A 13103-nucleotide genomic window follows, 5' to 3' on the forward strand; every position below is an offset into this window, starting at 1 on the left:
AAAACAGTACAAAAGGTGTTTACTGTAGGTCTATTTCGATGAAAAATTACATGTTGTAGTTCAATGAAATTTACTATATCTTGCTAGGTATTTACTGTATGTCTTACATGTCAATGGCAGTTACATCTTGGGAGGAATTAATAAATTATTTTTTTATGTTTTTGTTCATTTTGAGAACTAGATTTTGCATTTTGTTGTCCGTGAGTGATTGATTAAAGAGTGCTTTTGAACTGGCAACAAGTTGTAGTGTTTGAAGGCAAGATTTGCTTTTGCTGCATGTTTTAAGTGTTTTGAGAGAGTAACAGCCTTTTGCAAGCAAAATGTGTCATTTTGTCCAGATTGCTTTTGCTCAGACACGGGTGTTATCTGTTTTGAGAATGTGATTTCAGAGTTGACACAGGTATCAAAACGATCGAGAAAAACTGTAAATTCCTTGTAGGCTACAGTATAAGGCAGGGGATTTTCTAGAGACCAAACAATCAAACTTATCAACAACAGCATTTCACTGGGGTTATCAAGCTGGTGTTCCTGCACCTTTCATTTATCGGTGGTTCGTTGAATTAAGACCTGAACATGCTCAAGACAGCTTGTACAGCCATTTGAAAACCACAGTAAAGTTACACATTGCTGTATAGGGGAGTAAGTGAGTACAAGACACTGAATATGTACGTTTCACAGTTTTACTGTATATGCTCTTTGCAATTCTACAGCATTGTGACAGAATTTGATAAGTTCAACAATTGTGTATGTAATGACTCAAGCAATGAAATGCAGACTATTAGTTTCATTGGGAATGACTATTCAATCCATAAGTATAGTTAATTTTGACTGACATGATAAGCAAATGATAATGTTATAAAACAGCAGAGAATTGTACGAAAGCAACTGAACATGTCCAAAAGCATTTGCAATTTGTTCAGAGGAAGGAGAAATTGCTACTATGATGTGCACAAATGACTAAATGTTAGAGGTTGAACTAATAGTAATTCTCATTCTGATCTGAGAAAAGCACCAAAGCGACTGAGAAAAACTGTAATTGACATAAAATATTGACATAATTCAGATTTAATCTCTTCTTGGCAATTTTTGGAATGTTGACAGGCGCATCTTCTCTTCACATTAGGCTATAATAGGCGAAAATGTGGTCCATTATTTTCAGAAACAAGATAGATGACTGCGACTGCGAATATGTTTATTTTTTGATCAGGTCTAGTGCATGCTGGTAATTTAGATATCTAATATCTGGTTGCCTTGGATTATGTTTTGTTAGGGAGGGTGCTGAGGGAGTTATAAAACGTTCAAATAATTCGTCAGTGTAAGTGCAACCCCCCCCCCCCCCCCCCCCGTAACGTCTACAGGGCTTGAGCAGTCTGGAGATCGGTTCTTACATGACGACTACACTTCCCAGCATCCTTCGTATGAGTCAGTGGAATGCGGGGTCGGGGGTCTGCTCCAAGCAGTCTTGTATGAACTGGTAGAGCCCAGACTCGGTTTCTCGGAGAGTGACTCGGAGTGCGACCGGTGGTGCGAAAGACTGTGGAGCTCTGGATTTCACGGAGCAGCAAGGCAGGGACGATGCAGAGCCCACGAGAAGTCATGGCACATCTGGACTGATCCACTGTTCGACTGCAAGGACCAGAACAGCCCTTAAAATTTTAGCAACTGCTGTTGAATTTCTGAAAATCTACCACTCGTCTCGACCAGGCAGGGGATAGGATACCGTATTTATCTGAAACCGAGGTTAAAAAGTGTCCGGCGACATATTATTGACTTCGATGGTCAATGGTAAATTGACAAAAAGAGGCGCTGACGATAACGTTCCCTACACTTTGGAGAGGTGGATCAAGATTTGCGAGGTAGGCAATGGCAAATGTTATCGAACCAGCATAGGCTACTTAGCTGTGTGTTGTATTTTGTCAAACGCATGGATTGTTTGAACAGAGTGTGCTTAGATCATAGCCTAGCCCAGGCTACGGTAAGTTTTTGCAATAACCATGTCATTTGTAGCATAGGCTATATTGTAAATCGCGGGGGTCAGTATTCGTTGCCCATTCACATCGTCGTCTCTAGTGGTTAGGTGGTTGCTGACCCCCCTTTCCGCTGTAATCATGGTCCCTTCTGTGAAAGCCGTCGCCTTTGTATCTCATGCATCGCATTTTAGGCAGCAGGGTCTCCTCTGTGGACCCCGATCCCTACCCATCAGGCAGCGTTGCTAAGATACAGGAGTACCAGTGGATGGTGGATGTGAGGATCTTCCGGTCAGAAGAGGCTCACTGAAGTGCTCACGAACATAGACATAACGGCATTCATTTCAGATAGAGACGTCTGAACACCTAGATACACACATCCTTGAAGTAGGCTACTGTATTTGGGGAGAATGGTTTAAACAATGTTGCTCACTGTGTTGTATCCTAGGCTAGGTTTAGAATATCAACCAAACCGATTAAACCATAGGCCTAGTCGGTTTTTTCCCACTACTCACTCTGTGAACGTGGTAACGATCTGAAGCGCATCAAAGCTAAATACATGGTCTATCTCACTGGTCCTGCCTGCCCATTTGAAACACTGAAACAAATTACAGCAATCTATTTTATTGCTAATGTAGGCCCATCCTGGAAAATAATATTTATATCGAAAGCCATGCAAAAGGAGAAGTAGACTAGCCTACAAGTCAAACCTGTAAGTGCAGGTTGTAGGCTAGTGTAAAGGAATTCTGGTATGAAATCCAGTTATCTGATTTCATTAGTTTTGTTGATTGCAGACTGGTGAATAAATAATTCCAATAAGCTGCTTATGTAGGCTATTGTTATTTGACATCCAGACTTTAAAAAAACAATTGTGTGACCATCAGACTTGCCAAATGGCCTTTGACGTTATGACAGTCATATGACCTAGCCTACAACTTAATGGTTATGGTTATATCATTAGCAGACACTTTTGTCCAAAACAACTTACAAATAAAAACAATATAGTTAAAAATGAATAGTGAACAGTTGTAAAATGTTGGTAGAACTACATTAAGGAAAATAACAATAATAGACAATAATGTCAATGCAATATCAATGATCATAGCATTATCAAAATCAACAAATACCATAATATACAAACTATAACTCATAAGAACCACAGATATGTCCGACCCCTCTTGAAAGACCAAAATAGCTTAAAATGTTATGGTCATTGTTCTGCATATGAAAGTAGCCTATGGATAAGACACTAACAAGTTATAACACGTTACTATTGTAAGTCAAATACATTCAGCCATTTTTAGTAAGTTAAGAAATCACTAGTCGCAAACTCATTTTAACAACCAACACAGTGATGAGTAATGACTGAACAACATCCTGTCCTTGTGTCTGTGGGAAAGCTTAGGTCTCAACTTTGTTAATAAGTCAAGGTACACACTTGATTAGAAGATTTGATCTGTATTTGATCTGAATAGAAAGCAGATATAAAAAGCAAGGGTAATACAACGCAGTGCAAGCCAAATAAAAACCTTATAACATGGTAATATGAAGACAAGTCTGTCTTTATGTCTGTGCCAGCTTAAATGCCTAAATGCATGACCATTTACTGCTGGTCTGACCTGCATAGTTGTATTTGTGTGTGCCTGACTAATGGTAACACAACGGCCTCAGGTTTCAGGGCATTTAACAGATAAATGCATGTAAGTGAAGCTGAAAGGGCAGATAGCGTTGCTTACCCTGGTGCGTCTACTCACGGCACTTTCGGGAGTATGTTTGGGGATGTCTGCCCTGGCTGAGTTAATTTATGTGAATGTGTAGTGTCAGTTTGTGTATGACACTGCACGTTACACACGTAACACAATGCAAGTCAGTCAAAGCCACTAGCGGACTTGACTAGATTATGTTGGGTGCACTCATCTTTTTTTTTACAGCACAGAATGTGGCAGTAGAAGCATAGAATCTTATTCACACAGGACTGATTGGGTCTCAAGGTCTGTAGATGTTAAATTAAGAAATGGTATTTCTTTCCTACAAATCCATGTGATTTTCAGACCTGTTACTGAAGCCTAGAGCTTCTTCATTTCTGTTTACAGTTCAATGTTCCAAAGTGCAGTTGGAAAAAAAAAAACATCTCAGGGTAATCATTTTAATATAAACCACACTAATGTGAATCAGCTATTGTGACACTTGCAAATAGTTGACCAAGGCTCATTTTTTGTTTGTTGGACAGTTTTCAAAAAAGAATGATCACATCTCATCAGAGAGAAGAGCATATTTTGAACATGAGAAATTGAGTCGTATGTAATTTCAACCATGACAGCTGGTCACAAAGAAACTGTTTCCAGTTCTCAGTAAATTCACAGTTTAGTCATCAAGTATGTTTCTGCATCCACAGGGTACACTGAGCACAGCCATTTGGTGTTCAAAAACGAGACTCAAAATGTTATTTGAATTCATAGCATCTGATTATCTGGTAGTTCATGTAGGCCAAATAGTCTATTTTGGAGTTGTTTGCTCCTTAGGGAGATTGAGAGACGTAGCCAGTTTTGCTTCATCGAACCATGCGTGTCGATTTCTAACTAGGCTAACGTGTCTCTTTTCTAACTAGGTTAACTTGCTATCAAGGGAATGCCAAGTGCCAGGGAAAGTGTAGATTTTGTTATAACTAGGTTAACTTGCTTTCCTGGCCTTAAAGAGGTTGGTGCTTAAACACCGATGGAAAGCTGTTAAATAGGTTATGCTCTTCGATTAAACAAATGAAATTGCTAAGCCCACAGCTGTTTGTGGAGGGCATACATATGTCAAAGCTGGCTTTACATGACTGACATATTCAGATTGTTTCATGTAGTTACCATCACATTTGCTATTTTCGGCCACTTGGATAATCAAGGATTCAGTGAAATTGAGATTAATCTATGGATTTAGGTCTGTCATTGGTTCATGTCAGCAAGTGTTTGACACATTTTGCAACCTGTTCCATCCATAACCTGGCTCCTAATCTTTGACAGAGGGGAGAGTCTCTCCTGCCAGACACAGTCATTGCATCAGCTAACAGAAAATTTGATGGCTTTCTACAATCAGCTTTTTGATCTCATAGGAACATCCCAGTCGAGGGACTTGGATATTACATGGGACAGGTGGTGATCTCATGCTGTCTATTGTTAGACTCTATTGTTTGATTTTTCCACTTTATTAGTCACTTTATAAACATTCCACAAAGTGTCAAGATGGTTTAAGCTACATTTGATAAACAATGAATAAGAATGTTATTATCATTATAGGTTTAGTCAGTCTTTTTCTTCCGGATTTTTTTTCTTCTTCAGTAATTTTGTGTCAACGATTTCCGGGACACTGAAAGACTGCACGAAAAAAGTTTTGATCCGTCGCCCCCCTGCCAGACTGGACTCCCCAAAAGGAGGGCAGGGTGGACACAGTTTTTCGTAAATATCTTGAAAACTAAAGGGCCTAGGAGGAGGACCACATTTTTTTGTACGTTGGGCTCAAGGAGCCATCTCATAACCACTCATTTACGGTATAGCGCCACATGGTTAAAAATGAAAAAGCAAAACTGAGGCTCTGTAATCGCAGGTATCTTTGGCTGACATGTTCAGAACTGCATTAAATTGAATGCATGCGTGGAGTTTCGTGGAATTCCGTTCATGGGGGGCCATACAATAAATGAATCTATGTGTACATTAAGTGACTGCGCAAATAGGCCTGTAGATGATTGTGTTAAGCGAAGGGTTGTCGGATGAAGTTGAAATGTACACACACACACACACAGACACACAAACACACCCACATGCACACACACACACACACACACATAAAGACACACACACATGCCACACACAGGCACACACACATACACACACACACAGGCATGCACACAGACACACAAACACCCACAAGCATGTGCAGGGCTGGGTGGTCACATTTTGTACCGCTCTGCGGTACATCTAGTTGCAATACAAATACAATACCACACTAGTTTGTGTGGCATAACTACAGTATATAAATCTTATATACTATAACAAAATGATCCATCAGTGTTGTTGAGCACAGTGTGTTACGTGGAGGGCAAGGGTTAACAGGGCCATCCCACTGAGCTTGCTGTGACGGCGGTCCAGTGGCCTGTTGCCCCTGGTTTCCTCTGGATCGATGGGCCCTGCAGCAGGCCTTGGCTCTCAGTCAAGGAAGCCTGTGTGTGAGCCCAGAGCGCAGGGAGCAGCAGAGGGAGAGAGAGAGAAGGGAGGACAGAGAGATAGTGGGAGAAAGAGAAAGGGAGGAAGAGTGAGGATGAGAGAGAAACAGAAAGTAAGGGAAAAACATTTTAGAGAGGGAAGGGTAGAACGGAGAAAACAACTTGAGAAAGAAAAAAGTTTCTGGAGAGGAGGGTGGGGAGAAAGATAGCAAGAAAGATTAACAGGAATTGGGAGAGAGAGTGTGTGGCCAGAACAAAAAAATTTAATCGGAGAGAGAGAACATCCCCACGGGAAACTGGCAAAGAGGTGCTATTTTATCTAAATGATAAATTAAGCAGACATGACATTTAAAAAAGATTGAATTTAGTGGGTCGGGATGGTGCGAAATGCTCAAATTGGAAATGATAGAAAATCGACCAGCCTATTAGTCCGACTGAAGAGCAAAACCATGAAAAGTGCTCTTCAGACCTCCGTCAAAAAAGCTTTAGGGTCCATTAGGGCATTGTGGCTTTGTAGCTTTAAATATCCTGCATGGAAGATCAGAGAGACTTTGGGGTAATATGTGTTGGGCTCTAATTGTTTATGGTGAGTCTAGTTGCCAGTCTGCTGTAGTATTATCAGATGTGGGATAATTTTTATATGTCTGTCATTGAATGTTTAGTATACCTTACATACATGTAGTGAAATCTAATTACCATCCTCTTACTCTGAGCCTTGTGCCATCTGAAACCCCTATGTTGGAATGTTTTGACTTAGGAAAGCTAAGATAACCCCTGTGTCACCGAACTGTGGGTAACCCTAAGATTGAGGGGTGGTAAACATTTCTTATCTCTGTTTAAAAACCAGATGGTTAGGTGATCACCGGAGGGTGACAACTTGTGATTTTCCGTGGGTGTGGGGTAACGTTAAGGGTATAAGAGTTGGCTTCACCCACAGATGTGTGGGCTTGTTACCAAGTGTATATTAAACACTTGAAGTCGTTCAAATGATAGAGGTAACAGTATCTCAATATGAATGTAAATGAATATAGAGCAGGATATGAGTTTTTGTTCTTCTTTCATCATTCCTGTTAAATTGGGTTTGCAGTTAGTTGTGCACTGCAGTTGACACTGCAGTATCAGCAGGTTTGTCGGTAAGGGGAACCCCAAAGTGTGAGAGAGAGAGAGAGAGAGAGGGTGAAAGACAGAGTGGATGTGATGAAAACCAGTAGAGAGAGATGGGTCATGTCCGAGGGGTTCCTCCTAGTATTCCAGGCCCAGCTCTCAGTGGCTTTCGCTGATTCACTGTCCTCACCACCGTGGGCTCCCAGCTTCGAAGCGTTTACTCAGAACACAGAACACTAGTGAGACCCCCTCACTGGAGAAACAGAGGGGGTGAGAGAGAGGGAAAGAGATAGCCTGGTATTGTTTTCCCTGTCATTACTGAGAGAGATGAAAACCTCTCTGTTGTTCTCGGCACTTGGTCTTTGTGCTGCACTCTAAACACCAGCTAAACATAGATATTCCTCTGTCTACTGGCAGAGGAATGCACACGCGCGTGCACGCTTGCACACACACGCACACGCGCACACACACACACACACACACGCACACACACACACACACACACACACACACACACACACACACACACACACACACACACGCACGCACGCACGCACGCACACACACACACACACACACACACACACACACACACACACACACACACACACACACACACACAGAGCCACGCTGTCTGTCCGTGTCTCACAGCTCAGACCAACAGCCATGTCCGCATTGGCACTGCGGGACTCGCCGCCAACCTGGCCTCCCCCCTTTCCCCTGCAGCCCTCTGTGGAGCGCCACAGCAGAGGGCAACTGAGTGGTGCCCGGAGAGGACATGATTCAGCACGACACAGCAGAAAAAAAAACACACACACATGCCAGGACCGCTCTGCTCTCTGAGTGCACCAACCCCCGCTCATCAGTCCTCATACGCTCTCCTCAACAATGTGAAGTCTGTCTGAGACATAATTAGTGTGAAATGCAGAGGAGCACATGGCTTGTAAGTAAAAGAGTTGCTTTTTAACAGCGTAATTTGCCCATTAGCCAGAGTGTGGAGCAAAATGAGCGGACGCCGTTTTAAAACGAGGACAGCTTCTGGCTGAGATGATGCAATCTGGATGAGGATGTGGGCTGTGGACCCCTGCAGCAATAAGAGGAACCTGATATGTGTAATTGTTGCTCTCCCCATCCTGAGCGGAGACAGAGAGTTCACACGGTTCAACACGCACACACACACACTCAAACATGACTTCTCATTTCATCTCTCTCTTGTGATTGCCGAGGGTTGAAACTAAGGATGGCAGATTTCTTATGCTCGTCAGGCGGTCTGAACATCCATATAGTTACTAGTGATTGAAGTACGTGTTATACATTTTTTTGTAGTGTACAATCCTGGAAGATTGCGCCTCTGCGAAGCGTTCTCAAGGGAATTACTTGTGATCTGTTGCCCACGCATATCCTTTAAAAGGCATCAATGCATGCAGATTTAGAGTGTTTTAATCCATTAAACATGAAATTAGATTAGGCCTTTGGTCTAAGCCATTGAAAATGACTATTTTATGATGAGATTAATCCCCAGAGGCTAGAAAACACTGTTTCCCAGCGTCTGCAGTGTTAACTCACTAACGTCACTTTGTCATCAGAGCGACATGGACAGCCCTGCCACTGTTTCGTTCCGTGTGACGGTGGACTAACTCTGCGACGTTAACGCTTGAATCCACCGGTGGGGCCGACACTACTGTAACCATCCACCACTAGAAAGGACTGTGTCAATTTGATTAGAGCGACGTGGACAGCACCACCAGGCTTCCGGTTGTGCAGTGGCAGACGAACTGCATGGTGTCTGGATAGGAGTGTTAGGCGGCCGGCCACTAGCCTGTCAGGACATTCTGTTTGACGGCTGTAAATGCAGTGCCGTTCAGCATTGGCACAGGATGCCCTCTCTTCAAGGTGGCTGCAGGTGTCACTTTGTGTGTGTGTGTGTGTGTGTGTGTGTGTGTGTAGGTGACACAGTGTGTGACTTTGTGTCTGTGTGAGAAAAAGAGAGATTGAAAGAAAGAAGAGACAGAGAGAGAGAGATGTGTGTGTGTGTGTCTTAAGAGAGACAGATTGTGTGAGTGTGTGTCAGAGAGAGACCGAGTGTGTGTGTGTGTTCAAGAGAAACAGAGATTGTGTGTGTGTGTATGAAAGTGAGAGGTATAGAGAGAGCGTATGTGTGTCTGGAGGTTGTCTGAGGACGATGAAAAGTGGTGGTGGGAAGTCAAAGTCAGACAGATGTCTCAACAGCTGCAGGGGCACTGCCACCAGAGCCAAGCCAGCCTCACGCACTCGTGTTTCTGTGGAACCACAGCTGTTTGTGTGCTTCTGTTTGTGCGCCCGTTGTTAAGTTTGTTGATGGAGGCCAAATCAATCTCATCTACCAGTGTTTGCGCCCACACAAATCACCCCCCCCACCCCCCGTCTTTTTTATTTGAAGTGCTCCTGCATTATGTCTCAAGCCAAATCAATTTTGTTAGCTGGAGACTGCCTGCCTGTTTGTACGTGTGTGTGTGTGTGTGCGCGTGCGTCCGCGTGTGTGAGTGTGTGTGTTTGTGCGCGTGTGTGAGTGTGTGTGTATGTGTGTATGTGCGCGTGTGTGAGCGTGTGTGAGTGTGTGTGTGTGTGTGTTAATGTCTTTGTAAGCCGTTTGATACCAGCCTGGGTGTCTGTCCATGACTGAATGGAGTAGGGGCATGAAATAAATGATTCAGTGGATGAGGGCCCCAGAAAAATCACCTCCCAGTGGGCAAATAGAGAGAGAGACGGCACAGTGGCCATGAATCACAGTGCGCTGGTGCTTTGGCTGGGGGAAAGGCACTGTGTGTGTGTGTGTGTGTGTGTGTGTGTGTGTGTATGTGTGTGTGTGTTTGAGCAGTCAGAAGAGAGACGAGCCGAACCGTCAGTGGGAGTGTCTGTGTCCGTGTGTGTGTGTGTATGTGAATGTTGTGCATGATGCATGGCGTGTGTGTTGTGTGTGTGTAGGTGTGTTAGTGTTGTGTGTGTTTGATGGGGGAGTGTGCATGGTGTGTGTGTGTCTGTGTGTATGTGTGTGTGAGTGAGTGTGGTTGGCTGGGTATGCATGATGCATGGCGTGTGTGGTGTAGGTGTGTTAGTGTTGTGTGTGTTTGAAGGGGGAGTGTGCTTTGTGTGTGTGTGTGTGTGTGTGTGTGAGTGAGTGTGGTTGGCTGGGTATGCATGATGCATGGCGTGTGTAGTGTAGGTGTGTTAGTGTTGTGTATGTTTGATGGGGGAGTGTACAGTACATGGTGGGTGGGTGTGTGTGTGTGTGTGTGTAGGTGGTTGGATGTGCATGGTGTGTGTGTGTGTGTGTGTGTTTGTGTCAGTGTGTGATGGGGGAGTGTGCATGTGTGTGTTAAAACGTTGGTGGTCGGTGTGTTTGTCACCTGTCTGAGTGATGCTGAGTGGAAAAATCACACCCAGGCTTGGCAGACGCTCTCTGACGCTGCCTACGGTGAGATTCCAGCGCAGTGTTTTTCAGTGTGAGGTCCAACACTGTGACTGCTGATAACAGAGAAAAAAACATCCATCACGTCTGGCGTGCTCCCCATGCATCCACCCCCCACCCTCATGTCCCCCAACACATCTATCTCCGTTACATTCGTATTCTCATCTGCACTCTTTCTTCCTTATCATCTAATTCTCCCCTTCTTCTCTTTCCCCCTCTCTTATCCCCCCTCCTCTCTCTCTCTCTCTCTCTCACTCTCTTTCCCTCCCTCTCTCTCTTTCTCTCCCTCTCTCTAAGCTCACTGCTCAAGGACATAGCGAGGCAGGAGCTTTAAGGAACTAATGCAGTGCTTGCTGGAGAAAATGTAATCTAGAATTCATTTTTCTAATTGGGAACAAAGGAGGGCATTATGGGAGCTTTAGCTGGTCGCCCACGCATGCGATCAGAGCCCGAGCGCCTCCCGCCAATCGGAGCGACGAGGCGCTGCAAAGCACAGCGCTACGCTGCGCACCGCTACCACCCAGAGCCAAGCCTCCCTCCCGCCTGCCCATCATCTAATGGTGCTGGAGTGCCACACCACAGCCTGCACAGGCCACCTGTTTGGCTCCGAGGAACCCACCAGCGGCATTCGCTGCTTTGTCTCAGTGCCATGGAGTTCCTCTGGACTGCCAGAGTTTAGTCCTGGCTACTGTGAACGGTTCTGTTTTTTTTAATGCCCTGGGTTGTTTTCCTTCGACAATAACACGACTTGCCAATGTTAGGGCTGCTTCTCACAGAAGTGCTCCCTATCCATGCCTGTGGTGTGTCCTTGAGTAGTTTTTTATTTGACCACTGGTCTGGTGGAATGTATTGTATGGTGCAGAGACATCTTTCACGTAGCCATGGTAACTTACGATCATTTCTCTACTGAGATGAAAGATTTCATCATGTAATGTACTGCGTGTTATGAAAGAGGGTGCCAGTATGGCTAGTTATTTCAACAATCCTGGGCATGAATTTGCTGATAAAATGTTTGTTTATGTGTGTACACATTCTGTACTTGTGTGTATGTCTGTCAGCAGTTGTATCTGCTGGTAGCATTTTATCAGCTCTCACAACTACTCTGTAGTCACATTTGGAAATGAAGCGTAGCACTTTTTGACTGGTCTGTCCCACTTATATTGAATGTCAATGGCTGTCACTCATTTTATAGTGACAGACAGTATTGAGAAGAGCAGGTATGTAAAGGTGGTGTCTTTGTGTTTCTTAGAGAAAGTATCTGTCACAAGAGAGGGCCTAAAGATAGAAGCGCATCCTACACAGAGGTACTCTGGATGCATCCGAGAAAGAGACACTAGGAAAGAAACGTGGGAAGAGGATCAAAAAGAAAGGAGAAATGATGTGCCTTCCGTGACTAAATGTGGAAATGTAAGATTTGTGAGTGTTTGTCCAGACTTGGTATTCAGATTCACACCGACAAGTTGATTGACCACCATGGCCATGCAGATATTTTTGTAGTATTTTACATTTTATTTGGCATAGACTGAATACCAAAGTGTTTGTTTTACAGTATTTGGTGAGATGACAATGTCCAGCTTAAAATACATGCTTACATTGTGTGTGTGTGTGTATGTGTGTGTGTGGTGCAGCAAACCATCACCCAGGGGGATAAAGAGCATCCTGTCTGAAAGCTTGAGGTGTGTAATGAGGTCACCCTGCTGGCCGCCCCGTCAGGGCCAGATTGCGGCTCCTGTCATCATTTGCCTGTTACTGCCCTGCGCTGGTGTAGCTTAGCCTAGCCTCCCTTAGCCTAGCCTCCCTTAGCCTGGCCCAGCCTAGCGGCTGCAGGGGGCCCCTTGGTTGGCAGGGAGCCAGGAGGGCCATACGGAGCACGGCCTGCTGGGCACGTGGCAACACCTCTGCAGGTGTTAAATGGGCATCGGCCCGACAGCCAGAGAGATGGGGAGCTTTAACCAACTGAAAAGACACAGAGAAGGAGGCGGAGGAGGTTGTGAAAGAGAGAGAGAGAGAGAGAGGGGGGGGGGGAGGGAGAGAGAGTAGGGAAGAGAGAGGGTGATAGAAGATTGAGGGAGCGTTAGGAAGAAAGGGAGAGAGAGGAAAGGGAGGGGGTGAAAGAAAAGAGAGATGGAGAGAGAGAGCAGGTGATTTATTCATGTGGAGGTTCCCTCCATCACCTGGTCTGCATGTTACATCAAGCAGGGGTAATGATCCTGGGGGCTAATGTAAATTCAGCCAAAAGGGAAACCACCATCAAAGAGCTGCCTGGCACGACCGTTTGATTTGGAATTTCAAGCCCTGAATCTAAACCCGTCTCATCCTTATCTCCTCCCTCCTCCCCCCTCTCTCTCCCTCTCCCTTTGTTCTCTTATCCCTTCGTTTC

Source organism: Alosa pseudoharengus, unplaced genomic scaffold (assembly GCF_046254945.1).
Source record: "Alosa pseudoharengus isolate Yale_2024_CS ecotype anadromous, Long Island Sound unplaced genomic scaffold, YU_APseudo_1.1 YU_APseudo_1.1_scf_10, whole genome shotgun sequence".
Taxonomy (NCBI): domain Eukaryota; kingdom Metazoa; phylum Chordata; class Actinopteri; order Clupeiformes; family Clupeidae; genus Alosa; species Alosa pseudoharengus.